The sequence below is a fragment of the Delphinapterus leucas genome, chromosome 3 (genome assembly GCF_059928025.1).
Source record: "Delphinapterus leucas isolate spDelLeu-1000000601 "Yukka" chromosome 3, BTC_Dleu_Yukka2, whole genome shotgun sequence".
Lineage (NCBI taxonomy): Eukaryota > Metazoa > Chordata > Mammalia > Artiodactyla > Monodontidae > Delphinapterus > Delphinapterus leucas.
In genome coordinates, this window is record NC_143131.1 from 155,028,031 (window position 1) to 155,055,230 (window position 27,200).

Below are 27,200 nucleotides of genomic sequence, written 5' to 3' on the forward strand. Positions count from 1 at the left end.
TTTTGCAAATGCTTATTACCTTTTCAGACTATTCCTAAACTGCACATTCTTTCTTATTAAAAGTCAGCTACAGATATGTTGGCCATTCAAGACAGATGCTGACATTTTAAATTTTCTAATAGGTTACCTTCAAGTGCTGAGTGATCACCAAGAACTGGAAATGGTGGATAATCTGCCTCTGTGATTCCAGACTAGAGCTCACAGAACCTTTGGGTAATCAACATATAGAACAGCATCACAGCACTGGGGTGGTTTAAACATGGACAAACTGGCATAGGTAATGTGGTTGAGAATCAAATCACTGAAGTACTGGAGATTAAACAGAATTAATGAATATTATGCTGCAGTCTCCATAAATGAGCCAACAAATATGCAGCAAAATCCTGAACTGCAGCCTTGAAATAAGGAGCTTAATGTAATTCCATGTTTATTGGTTTGCCTAGAAACTAACTTAGAAGGGGGTTGGGCAGGCAGGACTACAAAACGTGAAGGGTTCATAGGTTTAATAAGGAAATTATTAACTCTGAACTGCGTGGCGATGTGAGATATAAGTTCTCCAGTGTTCTCCTCTTCCACAAGCCCCTTAACATATTAGAAGGCAAGGTTAGAGGGCATGCAGAGAGGTTGCTATACAATGACAGAGCAGTGCTTAGGGCTCCAGACAATCATGGACAGCAAATGTCATCATATTCAAACCTGCCGTCATTGCAGCCAGAGATTATCTCCCCTTCTTGACAAACTGCATCTGTGGGTAAAGCTTGCTTATTGATTTTTCCTAAAATATCTTTCTCGAAACATACTGCTTAGGACTTGGTTATTACATGAGAAATTTCACCAGTTAATTAGATTACTAAGGATGCTAAACATTTAAAAAAGGACAGGTAGGGGATGGGAGAGAGGGTTAGAAGACAGTTGAATAGCTCTTATGATAAGAAAATTAACAGGCTGTGAAATGGGGCATGTGACTTCATTCAAAAGCCTTTTGGAAGAGGAGGGATTAGTTTTTAAGTTTTAATTGCAAACCACAATGTCTTAAGGAGTCACTGATATCACTCATGTCAGAATCCCTGTCGTTAGTTCAGCTTCTTGTTTTTATTCAGATATAGAAAATGAAGAGCTGATGCCCAGGTGGCAATTGAAGAGGTATCATTTTAGCATTTCCTCTAAAACCATTAAGATTTACTCTCACTTTTAGCCCTCTCACTTTTAGCACAGTGCACACGCAGTGCACATGCAGTGCACACACAGGAGACATCGTGCTTTAGCATCTTAGCTTGAAAGAGCTGCTCAGGGAGGACATATTTTCTCCTAATTATTCTTGACAGGTATTAGGTCAGATTAATTATTTTAAAATTCACCTGAACAACAGCGTCTTTGCTAATTACTTCAGGGCATATACGTAATTCATTTACAACAGGGAAAAAAGGAAAAGACTAGGGGAGAATTCAAACCCTGACCCCTTTGGTGGACAATGCATAAAAAGAGGTCCCTTTGTGACCTAAAAGGGGGCATAGGGAGCAGAGAGTATCTGGAGCCTTTACTTCAGAACGAGGATAAATGTTTCTTTATATAAATATCCCTATTTATATATTTATGTGTTTTAAAGTATCCATATTTAAATTATTTTTAAAGATACATTTGAAACTAGTTTAGAACATATATGTCAGAGTAAGACAGTGAGTGGTTAAGAACATGAATTTTAGAGAAAAGATTTTCCCAGCTCAACCTCTTGCAAGCTTTGCGACCTTGGGCAATGTACATACCTCTTGAAGGTTCAGGTTGTCCTTGTTAAACTAATAATAGCATTTAGCACCTACCTTACGGCTTGTTGTAAGAATTAAAATATGAGATATGTAAACCACAGCATGTGACAAAGAGTAAGTAATATTTGTTAGGTATTATCATTTCTACAGAAACATAGGAAATTAAATAAATGTTTGCCTAGATACTTTGAAGCTAGTCCTAAAAATTACCTTTAAAATGAATTATACCTGTTGGCTTGAACTGCATTAGAAAAGCCCCTTTAAATTTAGGTTCAAATTTCTACAGGGAAAGATGGATTAAAATATTTCAGTAGACTAAATATCCACTGATATTAAGCAAAAGTCAAAACTGTCCAGGGGCTCTCAGGCTGATAGGAGAGTGTTAGTGCGTATGACTTGTCCAGGCCCTACTCAGGTCTCTGAAAGCATTTCGAAACCATTGATTTGTCAGAGAAGCCCAAAGGAAGATTTTTTATATGAAATCTCCTAATATTTAAATGCTTGCTCAGAGGTTTTTTAATAATCATATGAGACAAACTTATTCTCACATCGGTTTTTATTAACTGAAGAATTCTAGGGTAAATTACGGATTTGGGAACTCATAATCCAGCATTTAGATACATATAAACTGAAGACTAATTTTGCTGAGAAAACAAACTAGGTTCAGCCTCTGTTACAAAGGATCGTTTTGATTTCCTTTTCAAATACTAGAATATATTTACAGCTTAAAAATTAGATGGAATAGAAGCCATTAAAATTGATGACATTGAAGGAAGGAAATAGTAGAAATATTTTCCAAATGCAGACCCAAGTTGAAAATACAACTTGTAACACCATCTGCATCAGCGCCATCTATTTTGTTGCCTAACACATATGTTAACATCGTTGTCACTACTTTAATTTACACATCTCTCTTGAAAAACAACTGGATACTGAAGAGAATGCACGCCTCACCAGGCATGTGAGGCAGAAGTCTGGATGGTGCTAATCACATGTGGCCAAGAAGACGCTTTCTTACTTTCCATGAAGGAACTGTGTGTCTTAACACTATCATTAATCTACAAGGACAAAATGTGAATAGAATCCTTTGACTATTTTAGGGTGAAACTCAGCTATTACAGTGAAAAAAAAGGAAATAAATGTGCTCAGGGTGAGGTGGGAAAAAGAATGCAACTATCTTAAATTGCCAAATGGCTGATTGGAATAATCATCAGGTACTGGCCATTCCTGGTGTTGTGTCTTCTCTTCTCCAGAGTAACAAACGCTCGTGAGATACTGAGTCTGAGGAGGTCACAGATGCCCACATTTCTCCTCATTGAGGAGGTAGCTGAGTTGGTTGGATGTGAATAAAATGCTCAGAAACAGAATAATTAGAACAATAACAAGACTTCCCTGGTGGTGCAGTGGTTAAGAATCCACCTGCCAATGCAGGGGACAGGGGTTCGAGCTCTGGTCCGGGAAGATCCCACATGTCGCAGAGCAACTAAGCCCGTACACCACAACTACTGAGCCTGCGCTCTAGAGCCCGCGAGCCACAACTACTGAAGCCCACAAGCCTGAAGCCCGTGCTCCACAACAAGAGAAGCCACCGCAATGAGAAGCCCACGCACCGCAACGAAGAGTAACCCTGGCTCGCCACAACTAGAGAAAGCCTGCGTGCAGCAACTCAGACCCAACGCAGCCAAAGATAAATAGCTAAATTAATTAATTTTAAAAAATAAAATAAAATAACAACAGGCGCCCTATTATCTTTGCGGAAATGAAAGAGGCAAACAGATTTTCGCTCATTCTGTTTTTGTTTCTCAGGGGTAAATAAGCGGTAGCTGGCTTTGGGTAAGAGCTAGCTTTCCAGAGTGAGGAGGCTCACCCGAGAAAAGGCTAAGCTTTTCAGTAAAAAGGAGATTTAAGCTTCTTTTACTTCACAGCCTAATGTTTTTGTTAAACTCTATTACAGTACCTAGGTCCCCAAATAATTTTGGGTTGAGTTATAGGAGCAGAAGGGGTAATAGGTCAAGAGTTATGAGGGTGTTTTCTCATGTAAATGGTGGTTTGATATTGTTGGTATGATACATATATTTACCTCGTTGTGTTATGATTAATACAGAGAGAGTGTATAGGGCGGTAATACTGTCTTAGCGCCTGTGAGGATAATAGTGATATTGGACTAGAAGAAAGATATTACTACAAATAGTTCTCTGATTAAGTTGATTGTTGGGGGCAGGGCTAGGTCTGTAAGATTTACTAGTAGTCATCATGTTGCCATTAGTGGAAGAAATGTTTGTAGACCACGGACTAAAATTATGTTTCAGCTATGAACACGCTGATAATTTGAATTTGCCAGGCAAAATAATATAGACGGTGTGAGGCTGTGGGTGATTATTAGGGCCCTAGTTCCTATGGAACTTGAAGGTGTTTGGGTAAGAAGAGCTACTATGACAAGTGACACGTGCTTAACGGAGGCGCATGTGATGAGCTAGTTTAAGTCTGTTTTGTGCAAGCAGATTGAGCTCATTATAATTACTCCTTAGAAGGACAATATAAGGAATGGGTACCCTACATACTTTGCTATGGGTTTCAGGATTATTGTGATTCGTAGCCACCATGTTTGCGTTGTAGGGCTGCAAGAATCATAGATCAGGCGATAAGGGCTTCTACGTGCATTTTTGACATCATAGGTGTAACCCATAAAGGGGTATTTTTACTATAAAAGCCACTTTACACACTAATCGTGTGAAAATATGGGATCAAAAGTTAGATATTGTTTGGGCTCAGTACTGCATTGTTAAAAAGTTTAGCGAGCCTGTAGTATTTTGGATAGACATTAGTGCAACTAGAAGTGGAAGGGATGCCACTAGTGAGTAAAATAAAAAAGTAGAGTCCTGCATTAAGCCGTTCTGTTTGGTTTCCTCATCAAGTAATAATAACTAATGTTGGGACTTGTGTTGCTTCAAATCAGCTGTAGAATGGAATCATTTCCATGGCCTTGAATGTTAAGATTAAGAATATATGTAGTATGATTAATATAGTAATAGACAGTTTGTTTGCTTTTTTCCCAAGCCAGTGATTCTTTAGGTAGCTGGAATTGCCTAGCTCTGAGTGTTAGTGGTAAGAGTCATGCCGTTCGAGTTGGTAAAGGTGCTGACAGAGGGTCAGAGAAGATTAAAGTTAAGGCTGCTGTTAGAAAGGTAAAGACTAACAAAACTAATTAGTATGCTGTAGGTTGTGGTGTGAATTCAAATTATATTGCTTTTCGATAAACGTGTTAGTGGCATGAATATAATAGTTAGAACAGTAATTTTAACACTGGAGAAGGTTTGTATTTCGATGCAATCAGTGCCATAGGTGTTTGATAATATTCCTAGCAGGGATAACCTAGCGCAGCTTTTCAGGTTATGAATATTAGTCAGATGACGAGTATTATGCTAGCTAGAGTGAAATGGACATTTAGAATTATTAGGGTTGCTATAATGAATAATGATAATATTATTTCTTCCTGACATAGCAGAGAAGATATTAAGTGAGATCAATAAATTAATAGCCCTATAAGGGAAACTGTGAATGCTGGAATAATATTTATGTAGACAAAAGATACTCAGTAATTATGAGTTTAATCATAGTTTAACGAGACAAAATCATTTGTTTTCATTTAAACTAATTATCATATTTGTGTCATTCTGATCCCTTTTGAGTTCACTCACAGGCTATACTTACTGCTAGTAGTGAGATCAGGATTAGTGCTATGATGAGTATTGTTTTTAGGTTGCTAGTTTGGACTGCTCAGGGCAGGGGCCGAAGGGGGGCAATTTCTCTCGATCAAGGGGAGAAATGTAACGGCTACCAGGAAAATCTTTATGGAAAATCCTATGGGGTCAAATCCGCATTTGTAAGGACTTGATTCTTCTGTATCTGTCTTTAGTAGGGGAAGTCAGAATTCGCTAAGTACAAGTAGTGAAGCTAGTACTATGTTTGTGGTTAATGCTATAAGGTTTATTATTCTTTTCAGATTGTACTAATTGACTGGAAGACAACTAATTGATACTAAAAGAACACACCCTCAACTCCATTTCACTGTACAGTAGAAACTAACACAACATTGTAAAACAACTCTACCCCAATAAAAGAAAAAACAGAATAGACCCTCATCAATAAATGGGGATGTATAGAAACAGCCATACTATGTCTACAAAGTGTATCAGGCAGTGGCTTCAAATCTGAAATGATTTGAAACTGTAGTTGGCACAGGCAGCAGACAATGAGGAAAAGTAGAGCCAATGATCACGTGTAGGCCATGGAAACCTTTGGTTATGAAGACTGTTGACCTGTGTACTCCATCTGAGATTGTAAAAGCTGTTTCATAATATTCTGAGGCTTGCAGTAGTGTAAAGTAAACTAGGGAGATTGTAATCAAAAGAGCTTGAGGAATATGCTTACAATTTCTTTCTATCAAGCTGTCGTGAGCTTGGGTAATAGGTACTCCAGAGGCCAGTAAGACAGGTGTTGAAAAGTGGTACTTCTAATGGATTTAGGGGGTGAATGCCTGTTGGTGGTTAGCAACCACCTAGTTCAAGTGTAAGGGCAAGACTTGAGTGATGAAAACCTCAGAAGAAGCCTATAAAAAAGAGAACCTCTGAAATAATAAACAGAATTATGCCATATCAACATCCTTTTTGAATGAAACTGGTGTGTGATGGCCTTGAAAAGTGCTTTCCCTGGTGATGTCTCATCATCATTGACATATTGTTAACATACTAGTTAATCAGCCCGAGGATAATAAAAAAGTTGAGTTAAAATGGAATCATATGACTAGATGGGATGCTAAGAGAAGGGCTAAGAGGGCTCCTGTAAGAGGTCAGGGACGAGGATTTACTATATGATACGCATGGGTTTGGTGAGTCATTAGGTGTCATTGTGTAGGTAGAGGCTCATTCACAGGGTGAGCACGTAAGCTTGAATAAGGGCTACTGCATATTCGAGAAAAGTGAGAAGAACAAGACTAATAAATATAATGAGGGCTGTGGGAGGATTCATGCTTAATAGGGAAAGGGATGCTCCTCTGATTAGGTGAATTAACAGGTGACCGGCTGTGATACTGTCTGTTAGTCATAGGGCTAGGGCTATTGGTTGGATAAATAAGCTAATAGTTTCAATAATTACTAGCATAGGGATAAGAGGGATTGGTGCCCCGGGTGATAGAAAGCGGCCTACAGATGCTTTTGCTTTATGGCAGAAGCCAGTGATCACAGTGCCTTCTCATAAAGGGACCACTGTGCCTAAGGTTATTGAAAGTTGTGTAGGGGCGCAAATGAGTTCAGTAAGAGGCCTAGTAAGTTTGTTGGCCAATGAATAAGGGACATAAGGATTAATGTTCTGGTTTGTCCTTTATAGTTCTGGATGTTCATTATTTGTTCTGACATAAGCTGAAGAAGTCATTGTTAAAGAGAAATTATGTGGTTATTAATCAGTCGGTTGAGTGCGGGGGAAAAATACCTGGAAACATAATAATTAAAAATAACAACAGTCAGCCCTAGTATCGTTGGGGTAATAAAAGAAGCAAATAGATTTTTGTTCATTCTGTTTTTGTTTCTCAAGGGTTAAATAAGAGGTAGCTTTTTTTCTCGGTGAGAGCTAGCTTTCTAGAATGGAAAAGCTCAAAGAGAAGAAAGCTAGCTTTATCAATATCAGTATCAATATCAATACTTTGTACATAATCTTTGTATTTCTTGTATCAACCATCTGTAACTGATATTATCATTGCCACTGGCAGGGCCAGCACATCAAGGAGTCAAGATGTGGGGTCTGGGTGAAAAAGATACAGATGAAAATCTTTAACATAGACCATCTGAGATCTTTGCCTACCTCATAAAACTGTTTCAGCATTAAATTTTACATAAGAAATATTTTAGCAATGTCTTGATATATAGTTACTCTAAAATAATAGAGGATGTTATTGTTGGTATGGTTGTGGCTTTTATCTTTATCAAATAAAACCCGGTCCTAAATTTAAAGAGGTTCCAATTGAAATAGAGAACATTAACATGGAATGCAAGCAAATGAGAACCAGAAAAAAAAATATCATGAATAAAATTTCATTGTAGGATTTGACTACATTATTGATTGTTTTTATCATTATGAAATATGAACACCTGCTCTTTCGTGAATGTCAACTCTGGGCTGAACTGTGTTAGGCGCTTTACATACACAATCTCATTTAACCTCACTTAATCACTCTAAGGTAGGTATTACTATAATCGTCGTTGTAAATATGAGGAAATTGAGCTTAAATGAAGTTCAGTATTTTTCTCAAAGTCCCCCGGATGGTGGTGATGCTGAAGCTATGACAGCAGGTATTGATCTCAAGCAGGTAGCAGGGTGTAAGGACTTCCCTCCTTCTGCCCCACTGGACCCCGCAGTACACCATCTAAATTTGTTTGGGCATATTTACACCATCTCTCTACTGTTATGTGTTTGCAAGAAACGATGGAGGTGGAGTGGCAGCTCATGTGATGGAAAGCGTAGAAAAAACTCAGTTCCACGTTTAGCCCCATGGATGTGGACCACCACTAGGGGTCAGGCTAATATTCAGGCATATTTCAGTATTTTTTGGCATAACCATAATGCACAAAACACAAAGCAGCACCTTAATTTGCTCCCCAATATCCAAATGTAAAACAGAACAGCTCTTTGGAAAAGTATTTGGTAGTTTCTTAGAAATTTCGACATAAACTTAACACACAACCCATTCTTTTTATTGCTGAATTGTATAATATATCCATTCATAAGTTGATAAGACGAAAAGCTCCAAAAAAATTAGAGATAAGAGCAGGCCAAGGGTGAGATAAGACTTTGACTCACGCTGTTTCCTTCCTAAAACATTCACCCCTACCCATATCCTGCTGTAGCAACCTCCTCCATCCCTTCTAACTACTTGTAAAAGATTTTGTCTCTGCTTCATGTCTCTTCATCCTCATATCATATTCAACCCTCAACCCACTGCAATCTGGCTTCAGCCCATATTATTCTACTGAAACTATTCTTGCCAACTTTGTTATGACCTCCTTTTTGTTACATGTAGTAGGTGTATTCCAGCCTTTATCTTTACTGCCTGTCTCAACACTTCTGGCCCTGTCGATGATTCCTTCTCTTATACTGATTCTCTTTCCATGTAATTAGTGATATTTTATACTTTTTATTTTCCTTCCACACCTATGGTTACTTCTTCACCAGCCTTCTTTCCGGGTTCCTCCTCCTCTGTCCATCTTTTATGTGCTGATACTACTTAGGCTCCTATGCAAGATCCACTTTTCCTTTTACTTGAAAGTGGGGTCAGAGGATCATCTGCATCAAAATCATGGAACTCTATTTGTCAAGCGTGTAGATTTGTGAGCTACATCCTATAACTACTCAGTAAGACTCTGGAGTTGGTGCCCAGGATTCTGAATTTTATCACACCTCCTGGGTAATTCATCTGACCCCAAAGTTTGAGAATCTCTTCAACATCTTCCTTGGGTAACATCATCCATTCCTAAATGCTCAATTACCATCCACCTGATAAAAGTTCTAAACTTTATATCTCTAGGTCACATCTCATTCCTGAGCTTCAAAATCCACAGGCCCAAATTTCTGCTAGCCATTTCATTTAGAGTCCTACAGAAACATAAAACTTTCTATGCCCCCAAATGATCTCACTACCTTCACTTGCAAACTTCTGTGTTTTCTATCTTTGGAAGTGGAACCAGCCACCACTGCTGCAGATTCCAGAAATCTAATTAGCTTCCCTGACCTTATATTCTCACCCTCCTCTACTTCCAAACAGCTGTGAAGCTCTCTCAATTTAATCTTCTAAAAAATGATGATTCCAGCTACTTCTCTCCATCAACACTTAGTGCTATTCTAGTTGAGGCCAGCATCATGTATCATCTGGAACCACTGTAGCAGATTCCAAAAGAGTCCCTCAGCCTCTAGACTTAGGCTCTCACCTAACCGTGATCTTTTCTTTACACTGAAATGACTTTTCTAAAATGTGAACCTGACCAGGCAGCTTCCTTATTTAAAACCTTACTACAGAATCCCAATGCTCTTAGAAGGATGTTCATGCTTCCATGGTACAACCTCAGCTTACTGCCTCAGTCTTATTTATTATCCCCAGTCCCTGTTTTATCTTTTAAGAATTCTAACTTTTAGTTAAATTTAACTTCTCTTCGAAGAACACCACATCCTCTTTTGTCTCCATACTTTCACATATTATGCTCACTGTGACTGAAAGATTCTTCTCCATCTCTTTGCTTGGCTGAATTCTACTAATACTTCAGGTATCACCTTCCATATCACTTTCCCTGGGAACTCTCTCTGACCAGCCCCCCCACCAAATTCAAATAAGAGGACCCTGCAGTGTGTGATTATAATACGCTGTACCAACCCCATCATAGCACTTATTATCGTGCATTTTAAGCTTCAGTTTACTTAACCTTTCCTGCACTAGACTATAAGTCTAATGGAGGCTGGAACCACGGGACCACAGCTTGGAATGTGCCACTATATATCTACTGAATGATTCAACAGGTGAATGACTTTTTAAAAAATAACCACAATCTAAGAAAAAGTGTTACAATCTTATATTTTCAGCTTTCATATAATCGAATTAAAATCAAGACTGGGAAATTACATTCTAGATCTTTAAATGATAATATGAACATTATTTTAATATAATATTTGAAGTTTTAAGAATACATAAGTATAAATTTATTAATATTTTAGGGAAAAGTATTAGACAGTGTTCACAATTCATAATTTCAGAGCCACCTCAGAATGAGCCATAATAAATTATATAAAATTCTTTTCACATATTTGGATATAAGAAATACCACTATAAGTTTTAAGCTATTTAATATTGTATTCCTATTTAATAGTACCACAAATTGAATAAAGTTCTTATTTAAATAGACATGAAAAAGAGTCTTGTTCAAGGTCTTTTATCCCTGTTTATTCACTTTCTCTGAATGAATGGAATTTGAAAAGCTATAATATACATTCCCTTATTTGAAAACATATTTTCCTCCTCTAAAACTCATTTTTTTACTCTGTAGATTTCAGGATGACCTCTTCACTGGCAATTTCAAGGTACTTCACTTACTTTTGCATGTGGGCTTTTTAAATAGAACCTGACCGCTTTGAACTTTTGTATTTGAAATCCAGAAAGCAAATTCTCCTAGGGTTCCACATTAGGATTCTTCAGCTAGAAGCTAAGACTGGATGTGCATAAAATCAAATATTCAAGCCCTAGAAGTCTGTTCTCATGCCTCCTCACTCAGTGGCCATTCCATAGCAAACTCAGCTCTGGACAGCTCCCTCAGAAATTCACCAAGGTGGGGGAATTCATCATAGATCCAATTCAAGGTGTTGTCACATTGCCACCTCATGACAAATCAGAACTATGCAACTTCAGAGGACATTGGTATATCCACTGGGATACAGAAATTGATAACAGAGCTGGAAGGTTAATTTTTGCCTTCATATAAATGCTAAACAATTTTTAAAAATGCAAATAATGGAGTTTGGAAGACTGGTTCCTTCACTTACTAGTTGTGTGACCCTAAAGCAAGTAAGATAATGTTTTTTAATGAGCATATATCAAATTAAAAATAAAGTGTGGCTTAAGTATACCACAAATGACATCACACAGGTCCGAAATTGAGTTCTTTTCAAGGGCTGGTTTGTGAATTACATAAGAATATGGGATATAACTCAATATACTAGCATACTCCCTGGTACTGTACACCATTCTGGTTAGCACCAATGGCTCCCAATGACAGGACACCGCACTGCCTGGAAGAAAGTGTCATGATATCAAACAATAGGGCAGAACTCCACCAAGTAATACTGAATACTTTTATTAAGGAAACAGAAAAAGAAAAGAAAATATGAAATAGTGGCAGTTTCTTTGCACAAAAGCTGAGTAAAACTTGTTACCCTCAGGGTAGAAAAGTTTCTTGAATTGGGAAATCATACCCTGAGCTGAGAGTTTGGAACATTTGTTCACAAACCTATTAACTTTTCTATAGCTTCACATTAAACATCGCAACTAGTTTATTCCCATCTGGGCCAGTAGGCCAAATTCTACCCTGAATTTTTCATTGCTATATTCCCTGTGGCTGTTTTTACTGATCTGCACGCTCTTTCTCAACAAAAAGTGGCTTTACTCCTCCCTTTCTAATTTTCAGAAACATCTTTGTCATCCTTATGACCTTTCAGTGAGGGACATTCAGCATAAAGGGGAAAAAAATATGTAAAAGCATCTTTGTGATGGTTGGCAGAAGATGTAAGAGCTGATATCTATGCCCTTGGGTGATTATGTACCCACTGGGGCTCCAGGTTTCTCATCTGCTCACCTGTGAAATCAGGAGAGTGATCATAAATACTATTATAAGTTTTTGTTTCTCTAACAAAGTAACTTTCATATACATTATCTCATTTAATCCTTATAACATCCTTATATCCCTATGAGGCAGATAACACACCCAGCAACATTTCATAATGGTATTATACAAATCCACAGAGGTGAATATGAATCACTGCGCCAGTCAAAAACTCTCATTTAAGGCTGGAGGGAAGATTACTTGTTAACATGCAACAAATATTTCCTGAGCACCTACTGTGTGTTTACCACTGTGTCTACACAATAAGGATGGAGTAATGAACAAGTTAGAACACACCCCTGTCCTTAGCAAGCTTACATACGAGAGTGGAGAAAGACTATAAAGTAGGAAACCAGATAATAAACTAGATGATTTAGAGAGGGACATAGCACCGTGAAGATAATAAAGCAATATACAACTTGGAATGGATTTGAGGCAAATTGTGCCAGAAGCAGATTTTCTTTAAGTGGCTAAAACAAAGTTTAAAAAGTAAGTAACAATAAAAGAAAATGTTTCCGGTACAGGACCAGCAGTACAAAAAAATAGTGTACGAGTACCTGGATAAAACACCCGTTTTGCAATAGTGCAACTTTTAAGTACATATTGTTGACTGTCCACAGTCCATGCAGAGTTACAACTCCACACTTCAACAACAACATGCTGACAGTTCCTAAAGAAAACTACTTAAAAAAAAAGGCATAACCCAGATGTTCCCTCATTTGACCAACTCCATCTAAGTTTAGATGTGCAGAAGGGCTTATTAGATATATCCAGAGTAAGCCACATGCAGCATGTTACTTGATCAATTTTTCTAAAATAAGGTTTCAGGACAATGACAGTAAGATAAGGGAAGAAAATATGGAGGAATGAAGTCCTAATTACTATACACGCATATTTTTTGACAATAGGGGGAAACCTTTTACAGATAAGTTACAAACAAAGAAAAGTCAAATAAACGATTTTGTACAAGAAATTTAACACGTTCTGTACAATGTGTTCACTTTGCTGTCATCTGTACAAACTCTTCTTAGTTTACTTGGCCATCACCGTCAATATCTGCTTCCCTGACACTTCATCAACCTCTTCATCTGTTAACTTCTCTCCAAGGTTTGTCATCACATGGCGGAGCTCTGCTGCACTAATATAGCCATTACCATCCTCATCAAACACAAGGAATGCTTCTCTAAGTTCTTCTTCACTGTCTGTGTCCTTCATTTTTCTTGCCATCATTGTCAGAAATTCCGGGAAGTCAATTGTGCCGTTACCATCAGCATCCACCTCATTAATCATGTCCTGTAACTGCTTCTGTGGGATTCTGCCCAACAGACCTCATTACAGTTCCCAACTCCTTTGTTGTTATAGTTCCATCACCATCCTTGTCAAATAGTGAGAAAGCTTCTTTGAATTCTGCAATCTGCTCTTCAGTCAGCTGGTCAGCCATGCTGCAAGCGCTACCGGTCTCCGGGACTCGACTACTCAAGCACTCAGCTCGCTTGCTCCACTCGGACTAATTCTGTTCTGCTACTTTAATAGACTTATTTTATGCCTAACAGAAACTCAATACATGGTTGATGAGTAAATCTCCAATCAGAATTCATCCCTCCGTTACCTCTATGCCTAAGGAACAGAGTCTGAATCTCTGGTAACAATACTCCCTGTGTGGAAGTCTGGAAAGAAAGTAGAAAGATTTTTGACAAGGACAGTGATTGAAGAAAGAAACAGATTTGAGAGATTCCAGAGAAAGAAGCAAGGACCACGATGATGAGGGGGAGGTGAAATTTTGGGAGGATTCTGGGTGGGTGCAATGAGGAAGGAGGAAAGTTCCAGAATGATGGCCAGGTTTGGCATGAATAAATGGCTAAACTATCAGTTCTCCCAAAAGAGGGTAACCTGATTTATAATGTTTGACACATCCCTTATCACACAAAAGTGCTCGATTGCTTGAATTGTTTTGAATAGTATGTTTTCATTAGTGCTAATAATGAAAACATAATTAAAAGCATGTTTGTAGTGAGAGGCAATAAGTTCATTTTTGCACATGACAAATTTAAAGTGCTTATGGGACCACTAGGCAAAGAGGTCCCATTGCTTGCTGGATATATACGAATGGAGCAGATGGGAAATAGGGTCTAGATTTGTAGATGTGATACTGATGAGGTTATTGAAAGCAACACAGTATAAAGAGAATACGTAACCTGAGAAGAGAAGGAGTCAGACATTGGAATATCAACATTTAGTGAAGCGATAGGTAACTATGATGAGAGAGGGGTGGAATAGCCAAAGGTGTAGGAGAAAGACCAGGGCAAACTGGTTTCACAGAATTCAAGGTGGAAAAAAAATCATGTAGAAGAGAGTACTCAACTGTGCATTTCACTGGATATAAATTTTATATCAATTAAAAAAAACCACTTACCCTCAGACATCCTTTACTAATTTGTTTTGGCCTAGATTGTTTTGCTTCTAGAGATTCACTGCCTCTGTTGGTATGCTGAAACAGCAGCCTCCAGTGGTTATGGTCATGGAGAACTACGATTTATGGACTAGGTATGGTTTTTTCACATAGTACATGCTCAACGAAGTGAGTTGAACTAAATTAATTGTTCTTCAGTCACAACGAAACAAATGCTTTGCATGACGCTCTCTTAGGGCAAAGAACATTGGCTTAAAGTGAAGATCCTGGGATTATGCTGGTAAAACAGTCAAGACTGTTTGCTTGAAATACTGATCCACGGTCCAATCGTTGTTTGCTGGCTGCTGTGGCAATCTGAAGCTCACAAGATCAGCATCTTTGCTCTCCCTTCCCCTCAATTTTTGGTTGTTATGGGAGGGACAGCAAGCCAATAGTTATGCTTAGCTCTGAGTATATGATCAATTATTTCTTTCTTCATAGTATGCTTTCTTAAAAAGCCAAAAAGTGCATTTTTACCCTAACAAGCCTTTTAAAAGTTGCTCATAGTGTGCCACTGACAACAATAGTCCTAAATTTCAATTTCTACTCCACCTCTCAGACTTGCTTTATCTTTTTTAGATCTTTTCTTCTCATCTGACGAGAACATGTTTTTCCAGACCTCAAGAATCTTGAGAACTCCACTGAGTCCACAACACCAGGCACTGGGGTCTTGCAGAGGTGCACAGTTACTAAACAGTTGCTGACCCTTTCTTATAGCTCTCTATCACTTTCTTGTTTCCACTCGTCCGACTTCGGAGCTCTCTTGAAAGCCCATCTCCCTTAAGCTACATTAAGCCCCTCTCAATTCCACCCAACATTTTTCAATGGCTCCCTGCTTCCTTAATCTCTACTTCCCATCTATTCCCCTGGTAAAATTTAGCTTCTCTAAATTCTTCACTTATGTTTTGCATTGACATGCCTTATGTCCAGTCATTTCAGTGAAAGGAAATATCCTAAAAGGGAAGGATTCACCAAGAAGAATGAGGACCATTGATGGATTATACTTTTGTGTGTGTCTTTGAAATTCCAAATTCATCTTCATTTTCAGCACGTGGTTATATCATATGATGAAGTGAAATATCAATATGTTAAAAAATATAATTTTGCATTTGTGACGAAATCTAATTTATTAAAGCTATATTTCTATACACACACACACACACACACACACACAAATGGCTATGTTCACAGTTCCCTAAATCTACCATATTTTAGAAATGTAAACATTTTTATATTGGTAGCTACATTACCCCACTGTTTTACTTATTTTACTTAAAAAAAAAAAGAAAATATTTGCCTTCTTGTTAAAGGAAAGCTATGTAAGGAAAAAAACGTTACTTTAAAACTATAAAAAGATATATCAGAAGAAAAAGAAGTATGAGAGGCATCTAGGAATTTCAGAGTTCTCTCATGGGCATGGTGAAGTGAACACTACAATCAAGTTAGAGTTCTACCACATACTATTCCTATGTTTCTGGAAAAGTCATGGAGTCTATATTCATGATCCATAGGGACGCTGTCAGAACCAACAAGATAACCTACCTAAAATTGCTGTGTGCTCTTATGTTCTCCCAGAATTGTAGTGAATGGGAATTATTTGGATTGTGTGGACACAAGTATATAAAGCAAGCTCCAGAAGAATTCTGTTTTCTTTGTTTTTCTGATCAGGTTCGATACTATGATCAGATGCATTATATAACCTCTAAATGCTCTTGTCCACTGTAGAATATAACTAAGTACTTCTATTCAAAACCAAGTCATGTTACCCATCTGACTATAATAACTCACACACTGGGTTGGCCAAAAGTTCCTTCGGGTTTTTCCGTGGATGTTACAAAAAACCCAAAGGAACTTTCTGGCCAACCCAATAGTTTGAATTGAAAAATCTTTGGATTAGAATGCCTACATGCCAATAACTCTAGCCATTGGTGTTGACATATAAAATGAAGGTAAATGCAGCATCTTTCTTACACATTTCACTACTGCTTAGCAAATGGCCCACAAAAGGAGTATAATACATATACTAAATTTGATGGCATAAATCAACGGATAAATGAATGACCGAATGAATGACATACAGAAGCTACGGCACGTTGAGGCAATGAATGCACTGAGTGACTGATGGGAGTCATGGGGTTGTGAAGTTGCTGGGAAGCTCACCTCACACTTCACATCTGGGAAACCATCACTCATTTTTGAAGCCCCAACAACGAAAATAATCTTCCAGCTACACAGATTCTGAACCTCAGGCAGGACTGCTCACTCAGAACTATGTCTATCCCTCCTTAAGATCACCTGCCATGCTGCACGACAACTGGCACTGGCATTTGGCCTGTTAGACCACAGACCCCCTGGAGGAGGAGCTGTGCATTTCTGAACACACAGAGCCTGGGACCGTGCCTGACACACACAGGAGGTCTTAACAAGAAAGTAAAGAGTTAGTTGAATAAAAGAGGACTTTACATTTCACTTGAACTCCTTACTGAATAAAGACAATAATTTACTCTTCAGGGAAAAAAAAAGAAAATGAAAAACCCATCAATTAAGTAATAAGCTCAGTAGAGTTGGGAAGGAAAAAGAGTAAAACAGGCAGTCATAGCAGAGCTGAAAAGCAGACTCGACCATTTATTCTTCTTCTGCACTTAAAACATTTGAGAATGCCATTCTCAGAAAATTACTATAAACGTTCTCATTTATATAATAGGAGAAGCCAGTGCGTGTTTTCCTTCTGTAATTACGGTTATCCAAGAAATCCCATTCAGTGCACTCCCCCCACCCCTTTCCTTCCCAAAACCACAAAGATTCTCAATTACCATTTAGTAGGTTTCCTTGTATATGGGCACTAGACGATGAGAAAGTAAGTTCTACCCCTTCCTCCTTCGAGCATAAATAAAATGAGGGCAGGGGTTTCTCATTTACTTTGTTCTCTGCTCCTTCCTCAGCACTTCGAACTGTACCTGGCACAGAGCAGATACTCAATAACTAACTGTTGCTTGAATGACTGACTACATATTTGATAATAAAGTCATAAATCCTCTCAGCTGAAAAATCTTTGTTTTCCATTCTTAGTACTTGCTTTTTTTTTGGCATGATATCTAAATGTAACCAAAGAAAACTAATAGAAAAAATTTTAAAGATACCTATAAATTTTTATACATATTCTTCATTCATTCTCTTTACTCCAATTTAAATCTGAAAATTCATATTAAGCAGCCAGAAGCGTCCTAACTAAACTCAAGAAAATGGAGGCAATGTCTTCAGATTTAATGATTTTAAAATCAGTGTGTGAGTTGACTAAATTTGTTTATAGCATTTTTTGTTGAGCAGGAAGTTTTAAGCATATTTCTTAATGCTTTCATTGTGCAACTTAACTTTTTTCCACTGTAAACATATAAAAATGTAAATATGCAGTGAATCCATAGATGATCTGAGTCCTCTTAGTTCACTCTGCCTTCCCACAGGTGTGTATTCCTCTAGCACTAATCTTTGAATTATATTCAAAGCAATCCTGATCAATATAGAAGTCCTGAACTTAACTACTTCGTTACTGCAGAGTTTACAGAGGTGAATTCTGGGTGAAATTTCTAAATCATGCCTTGTTACCACTGGAGATATTAAGTATAGGGCAATTTACCCTGTGTCGCCATACATTTCACAAAGCTGCTAAGTTAAACACATTGCAAAAATAACTGCAAGGGCAATTTTAAAATTTCTAAACATTTAGAATATTTCAAATAGACTAAAACTTACCTAGGGGAAAAAGTAATGTATATTCATATATTCACCACACCACAGATTCAGTTTGCCAAATTTGCCTCAAAACTTTTTGTTTTTAATGGACTAGGTCTTCACAGATATAGAGATATAGCTAAAGCTTTCTGTGAACTGCTGCTCAATCTCCCACATCCTCCCCCACCAGCCCTTTCCCAGGCACTCCCTCGAATGACTTTGGTGATTATCATTACTGTCCATATTATTCTTTTACAAAATATTTCTCCCTAAACAATATTTGCAATATTTTCCCTGTTACTTTAAACTTTATATAAACTGTATTTACAATATGCTCAACATAGAATAACACCCGATAAATGCTGTTAGTCTTTTTGTCTTTTTGCCATGGCATATGCTTTTTTTTTTGTCTCTTGACACTGCATTTGAGGTTTACTATGTTGAGACATGTAATTATGATTAATTCCCTTTAGCTGTGTCACTGGGCTCTAATCAAACCACTCCTGTCTGAAAGCATCTTTTTCTTTCTTTCGCCCAGCAGCTCCTGGGATCCAGCCACCAGCTCAGGAATGCCTCTCTCCCAAGACTACTTCCTTTGACCTTGGTTTTTTAAAACACTTTGTTGGTATAGAGTGATTTTTTCTTGTAATTTAAACAGGCCTAGCATTACTGTTTCCATTTAATGGACATGAGATAATTTAGAGGTTTTAAAGTGATTTTATGTATAGACCATGTAAACTGAATAAATAAATACATGAAAAAACAAGTAAAAGAAAGACCTTGTAATAAACATTATGTACTGTATTTAATGTTTTAATGCAAATGATTCCATAATTAAGTCTGTATATGTTTCCCTGCTCACATACTAGGGAGTTTTTCTAAAATCACAGCTAGTAACAGAACTGCTAGGTTAAAAATGGGTACAATTTTACTTACTAGATACTACACAATTGTTCTGCAAATTAGGCTTATCAAGCTATGCAAAAGACAACAGGGTCTAAAAATGTCCCTTTCTAAACACCCTTACCAACATTTGGTATTGTAAGAATTTAAAATATTTTACCGATTTCCTAGATCTCCTTGTTTCTCATATATTTCACCAATTTCTAGTGAAGTTGAACATCTTATCAATTCTTTATCCATCAGTCCAGTATGGTCCCTTCTAGAAATTGCCTGCTTCGATCCTCATTTGCCCATTTTCCTACTAGTTACTGTCCTGCTAATTTATAGAAATTCTTTATAAATATGAAATATTGATCCTACATTGTTTACATGTGTTGCAAACATCTACTCCCAGTTTGTGACTTGGCTGTTTATAGTGATTTTTATTGAACAGGATATTTTTATGTGGATCAATGTGTCAACTCTTTTATTCAAGGTTTGAATTTTATATTTCATTAAACAACCTCATTCTTATTTTAAGTTTATAAGAAATCATCTTACCTTTTATTTTTAAAATTTTAATATTTTATTTACATAATTAGGTATTTAACCTAAATGCAACAGATTTTTTTTATATTTGAATGGTATAGATTTTTTTTTCTATATGGATAACATAGTACTTCCAGGTTAGTTATTTACCAGTCCATTTTTTTCTTCAGTGATCTGTAATGTCATCTCTATTATGTATCACGTTTACATTCACATGCAGGCAACAGCATTCTTTCCCTGGTTTAAAAAATCTAGATCAAGAGGACAGTAAGTTGTTTTAGTCAGCTCAGCCTGCCATAACAAAATGCCACAGGCCAGGTGTCTTAAACAACAGACATTTATTTCTCACAGTTCTGAAGGCTGGGAAGTCCAAGATCAAAGTGCCAGCAGATTCAGTGTCTGGTGAGAGCTGATTCCTGGCTACAGAGGGCCTCCTTCCAGCTTGTGCGTACATAGCCTTTCCTCCATGTGTGCTTGTGGGGAGGGAGTTGACTCTCCTGTCTCTTCTTCTTATGAGGACACGAATCTCATCATGAGGGCATCACCCTAAACCTAACTACATCCCAAAGGCCCTCCAACCATCACACTGGGGGTTAGGGTTTCAATATATGCATTTCGAGGGAGCACACAAAACACTGAGTCCGTAACATAGGTGCTCAATAAGTGCTCTTTGATGCATCAAAAAGTAATTTAGGGCTTCCCTGGTGGCTCAGTGGTTGAGAGTCCGCCTGCTGATGCAGGGGACACGAGTTCGTGCCCTGGTCCGGGAAGATCCCACATGCCGCGGAGCGGCTGGGCCCGTGAGCCATGGTCGCTGAGCTTGCGCATCCGGAGCCTGTGCTCCACAACGGGAGAGGCCACAACAGTGAGAGGCCCTAGTACCGCAAAAAAAAAAAAAAGTAATTTAAGCTGATTCTCTGCAGCAGCCTATTACTGAAACATCTTTTAAATCATCTTTCCCCTCTATGAATACAGAGCTAACCCTAGCTATAGAGGAGCCACATCATTTGGGTATTTAGCTTATAATATTCTAATTGTACACATCTAGGGAGATAAAGAGAGAAGGAGAGAAACAAGAATTTAAGTAGCCTGAGTGAGTCTGCCTGCCCTTCCATGCACTAAATATAACCAGGAGGGTAGTGAACAGGGAGACACAAATTAACTGTGCCTACAAGGTATGTCGGTCCCTGGAACCTCTCTCAGAGTAATCAGCTTGCAGTGTGTGCAGTGTGGTTCTAGTTTGAAGATATGCATTTTTCATATACGTATTTTACTTCATAGAATTGTACACAAATCTACTTACGCTGCACTTTATGTCAAACTTAACGGATTTCTAAAGGCATTTTTTTACTATACATGGTTTCTGCCCTAAGTGCTGACTAAACCCTAATTGCTGAGGCAGACACTACTCCACCGTAATCAGTGTGTCAACAGAACATCAAAATACTCTTCTTCTTTAAACAAGAGGTCAGATAAAAAGAGAAGTTTCTAGTCTTCACTCACAGGTGAACCAAGAGGTGCAGGGATAAGAGTGATTTCTGAGATAAAGCCAGCATGAAATAGAAAACTAGTGAGGATGTGCTGTATAGCAAGGGGAACTCTACTTGGTGCTCTGTGGTGACCTGGATGGGAGGGAAATCCAAAAGGGAGGGGAATATGTGTATACATATGGCGGGTTCACTTCACTGTGCCGCAGGAGCTAGCACAGCATTGTAAAGCAACTATACCCCTGATTAAAAAACAAAAATAAAAACAAAAAACCCCAGCATGTCTTAGTTTCCAAGGTAAACACAGGTATACCAGGACCCTGAAAACCTGGAAACAGAGCCTCTGTCCACCAGCAACAACTGGGCAACAACAACTTGGCCCTTTCCTCCTGGATGAAGAAATGAGTTTGCTGACACTGTGTTTGTTTCAAGACCCAGAAAGTGCCAAATACTATGAAGTCACAGAAATGAACATGACACGTTATGGTGGAAGCTCTTCTCAAAAGATGGCAGACACATTGAATAGAAAAGGGTTTGGCTGTACCAAGAAGTGAGTTTCTCAAAGCTACAGAGAGAATGACTTTGCAGGGACAGTGGCATTGCTGAGAAGGTGATTCCTTTAGGAACACTGTTGACAAACAAAGCTTTGCTGATAGTGGCTACACCTGCCAATTCTCTGTGTGGCTAACTCACTTCTGATAACCTTTTATATCAGCTTGTTATGTCAGGAACTTAATCCAGCCCAGCAGTGGTTTTGTGGTGCTGTCCAGACAAGCTATTCTCACCTGAAATGCTTCAATGGCTGTATCTATCCAACGGCAAGGAAAATTAGAATAATTTTCCCAACAATTTATTATACCATAGTAATAGTTTACCTGAGGAACTGGGAGCAGAATTCATTCCCCATTCTTTAGAGCATGATTCCTTTCTGAATCAATCACAGGATATTAGCTCTTCTAGGTATCTCAGAGATTACCAAGTCCCATAATTTGGATAAGAATCTGCAAAGGAGAGGCACTGAGTAGTCCACAGTCGCAACGCTAAGAGGCAGAGCTGGTCTTAAACACCGCTTTCCTAAATCTTTGCATCCTAGATCTTCGCTCAGCATTTGCATCCACAAAGCCAAATGCCAATAAGCTAATCAGGATCCTATCAATGCAGCTATTTTCTTGCTTAAACAATTTACTACTTTAAGAGACTAGAGACCTAAAACTTTGTGCTCCTAAGAGCTTAAATGGAATGACACAAGAAAAAATCTGTATAACTGGGGTTATCTGTAATGCTCTTTTTTTAAAGTTAAAAAAAAAAAAGGAAAGAAAATGGCTGTAATTCTTCTCCACTGACTAGGTTTACTTGGGGTTGGTTATTATTTCAGAGTAGCAGGTTTTAAAGGGACAGTCAGGTCTCAACGGCATGAAGAAAGGTGCACAATTTTTTCTGAAGCTCATCAAATTAATAATGACAATAATAATAAGACTAATAATATGATAGCTAGCTTTTATTGAGTTTGTGGGGTTTTTTTGTTTTTTTGGTTTTTTTTGGCCACACCACACAGCATGCGGGATCTTAGTTCCCAGACCAGGGATTGAACCTGTGGCCCTTGCAGTAGAAGCACAGAGTCCTAACCATTGGACTGCCAGGGAATTCCCTATTGAGCTCTTATTAGTATCTAAGTTCTATTTATCATTTAATCCTCATAATAAACTATATGGTAGATATTATTTACCTATGAGAAAACTGAGGCATAGAGGAATTTTAAACCTTATGGAGGAAGGAATTGAATCTAGGAATGCCTCCTTAAAAATCACAACCTTAATCATTCCTTACTGAGATTATCCTCTTATAAAGATAGGGAGATGGACTTCAGAACTCTCATCGTCTTTTCTGGATTTAGAATTTTAGTTCACAAAAGGTGAATCTGCTACCTGGTTTGCTGGTACCCTCAAAGAGTTAATGATCCTTCCAAGGCAGAAATTCCCTGGAAGGGAGTAATTCACAGCCTGGGGAAATGCAGACCAGTACGTATAACATGGTAAGCAAATGAGTTCTTTCTATTGCAGTGTCGAGGCTGACACATTACATAGGATCCTCTCTGCATCCTGTGGATAGCAGCATCTATATAATGTACTCAAAATAAATAAGGCTTTGAGTGTATGGGAAAGATAATCACAATTCAATTTACACAGAGACATGAATCGTCTACTGTACGTTACAGTGACTGCTTAACTTCTCAAAGAAAACATTCGTTCTTCTTTCCCAAAGAGCATCTTGCTCATCTACTAACTTCATATTTTCAAATACAGCTGTTTCCCTCTCAGATGTCAGAAATGCCACCACACATACTGGATCCCCTTGAAGGGATCAAGAGAGAGTCAAGTTCTCAAAAGTGCCTCATGAGCACAAGAAGAAGGTCCAAGTAGTGTATGAAGGGGGATGAGACAGTTTCCATTCTCTTGAAAGATGGCTACTCTCAACTGTAATGGATGGTCAGAGAGTTGCTGGTGAAGAGGGACCGACACACTGCTGCGGCAAGGCACACAGGTGCAGAGTTTTGGAGTATCTACAGGAGAGCCTTCCATCCCTCAGAGCCAACAGTATGGCAGTGATTCCAAACATACAGGCAAAGCTCCACCCTCAAGGCCGTATTACACGTACGTGGCTAAAAATGGAAACTTTCCTACTGCCCCAAAATGGGGACGCTGTTAAACACATATGGTGCATTCTCGTTAAGGAATACTATGTGGTCACCAAAGACCACACTTAAAAAGCACAAACAGTAAAAGATAACAATAAATATTAGATTCTACTACTTTTATAAGTTTTGTAGTTTTAACTAATTCTCTCCTTTTTTTCTCTCTCTTCCTTTCCTTTCCTTTTCTTCCCCATTAATTCAAACAAAAAACTACATTGGAGATAGTGTGGTAGGGAATATACCAAAACGATGAAAGGAGCTCTCTGTGAACTGGTCATCATTATTTCACTTTAAAGAGGGGAAATGTAAGGATCAAAGCGGTCCAATGTCTTTGACCCTGGTGTACAGTACTGGTAAATTGGGGTGATATAATACCATGCTGCTTCACACCTACCCACCGAATTTAACACCCCCCACCCATTCCTCAGTTGTGAAATGATGACCTTTCTGATCTCTTCAAATGCTGGTGTAAAGGGGTCCAGACACATATGACTGTGAGACTTGCATGTTCTTACCATAAAAAGTTCACCAAGTTAAACGTATTATAATTTCAGAAGTCATATTATTAGAATTAAAATTATCAGGTCTTTAGTGTGTATATTATAAAAACAAGTTCTAGTTGAAATGAATTATTTTAAATTAATGAGCAGACCTGAAAATCCATTTTCATTCATTCACTCATTTGTCATATATTTATTGAGCACCTTTGGTGTCCCAGGTCTTGTGCCTGACTCCAGGAATATAAAAATTAATAAAATAGGCCCTGCTTTCAAGAAGATCAATGGCAAGTGAAACATGATATACACACACACTAAAGTTGCACACACATGCTATGGTAATTATAATGATAGGGATAGTGCCAGGTATGAGTTAGAGAGGCATGAAGAAAAGTAACAGCCTGTGAAGGATTCCTGAAGAAAAGAAGGGAATGCCTTAGTCAAATTATATAGTATTAATAGAGATATCTAGGGGGACAGGGATAAGAAAGAACATGCCAAAGAGCTGGAAAACACTGAGTTCAAAGTAAAGAGAGACAAAGGATGAACTTTTCCACCTGGAGCAGATGACAGCAAAACTTGTTCACCAGTTATAGTTCAGATGCGAACCACTACAGGGAATTGACAAGATAATCAAATTAATGCTTATATTCATCTTTACCATGTATTTTCCATAGCTGCTAGAGCTCTCCAATGGTTATATAAAAGATGGCTTTAGTGGGACAAGCCATGTTCCCCCACCCAAGTACAACAAACCAATTTGTGTAAGACATGCTGAAGCCTTGAATTAGGGAAGTGGTGACAGGGATAGAGAAGGAAGAACAAATTTAGAAATTAAGTAGATTAATCTATATGATCAAGGTATGGACCATCCCAATATATACACAACCTCAGGATTTGCATACTATTTCAGGGAGTCAAATAATTTAAAGCTCATCCTAAGTGTCTATGAATACTCAATTAAGAATGCTTCATCTATAATAAGTAAAACTGTGATGAATACCTGTGGAAATTAATTTTCACTTCAAACTATCAAACTACCATTGCTGTTAAACACCTACAATGAAGACTGGCCTACTTCTCAAACTGATTCAGTGAAATTTTATTTTAGATATGGTTTATTAGGGGGCTTCACTGGTGGCACAGTGGTTGAGAGTCCGCCTGCCGACACAGGGGACACGGGTTCGTGCCCCGGTTCGGGAAGATCCCACATGCCGCGGAGCGGCTGGGCCCGTGAGCCATGGCTGCTGAGCCTGCACGTCCAGAGCCTGTGCTCTGCAACAGGAGAGGCCACAACAGTGAGAGGCCTGCGTATCGCAAAAAACAAACAAACAAACAAAAAATGCACATGCCTTTTGACTCAGAAATTCCGCCTCTAGGAATTTTATTCTAAGGAAAAATTGGAAATTGGCACAAAGATATTAAACACAGATGAATTCATTTTTGCAGAATTATGGAAAGAGGGGTAAGACGACTAGGTAAAAAGCCAGAAAACTGCAACAGGAGTTAGAAAGCTAAATCATGGTACATCTGTGGGATGGAGTACCTTGCAGCTTTTTAAATTGTGGAAGAATATTTTTAATGACATTCAACGTCTCTGATGTTGGATTACATTTCTGCATGACTGTTATACTTCAAAGAAAAGGTTACTCTAAAAAAATTAATAATATATCTGGCCATTCTCACTTAGTATGTGGTTGTATCATTTAGATGTGTTTTTCAGAATATGTGTTTTTCAGATTTTCAGAATATGGAATGCTAGTAAAAACCAACAGTCAAAGAATTAAACTGTAGAATATGATAACTTCAATATTTTATTATTTGGCCTTTGTCTACACTCCCCTCAGCTCCATATACATCTCTAAATTATGGCTAAAGAGGTGAGAATTAATATAATTAACAAAGGAGGCCAACATTATGAGCATCATGAAGGAAGAAAATAAGAGAAAAACTGATAATTAAAAAACTGTCTAACTATTTCTTGAATAAACCAAAATTTACTCAGTGAAGCTTTAAATTTAATCACATTAAAAAAACAGAAAGAACCTAAAAATCTACTCTTTCAAAAACATTAATTACTCAATAAATACAATTATAGCAAAGGATATTCTGTTTCTTGACTTTAGTTAGGGTCCATGTATGGGTTCACTTTGAGATGATTTACTGAGCTATAGGTGCTTTTCTTTATGTTAACTTCATATGTTTTCTTTATGTTAACTTCATATGTTTTCTTTATGTTAACTTCCAATGAAAACATTTAATATCTAAGTATTGAGAAGTAAATATGGTTGCAAATGCTTTGTATGTTGTGGATCCCATGTGAAGAAGAAAACTTTGAAGGAATTCATATCTAGCTAAGACAAAAAGAACTGAAATTCAAAGATTGAACCCTTTAAGTACAATAACAAAAGAAAAACTTGTCTGAATGGGTATATGACAAATAACATCTATTTAGAGAACTTAACAGAAATGACTTTACTGTAATTAATGCAACTGCCAGTCGTTTCCAAGATAACACTCTACGATGATGGAAATGTCCAAATCTCCATTGCCCAATACAGTAGCCACTAGCCACATGTAGCTGTTGAGCATCTGAAGTGTGGCTGGTGTGACTAAGAAACTGAGTTTTCAAATCAATTTAAGTTAACTGAATTTTAATAGTCATATTTGGCTAGTGGCTACAGCACAGCTAAGAGTAAGCAATGGGAAACCAACTATTTAGCTTTAATTTTCAAGTTAA

General features: G+C 37.9%; 2 pseudogenes; both read right to left on the bottom strand.

The window, feature by feature from the left end:
- The window catches only part of LOC149749818 (UDP-N-acetylglucosamine--peptide N-acetylglucosaminyltransferase 110 kDa subunit pseudogene), a 268,591-nt pseudogene that overhangs the window by 215,172 nt on the left and 26,219 nt on the right, over positions 1-27,200 (bottom strand).
- On the bottom strand, positions 5,827-13,825 carry LOC149749823 (calmodulin pseudogene; annotated as a pseudogene).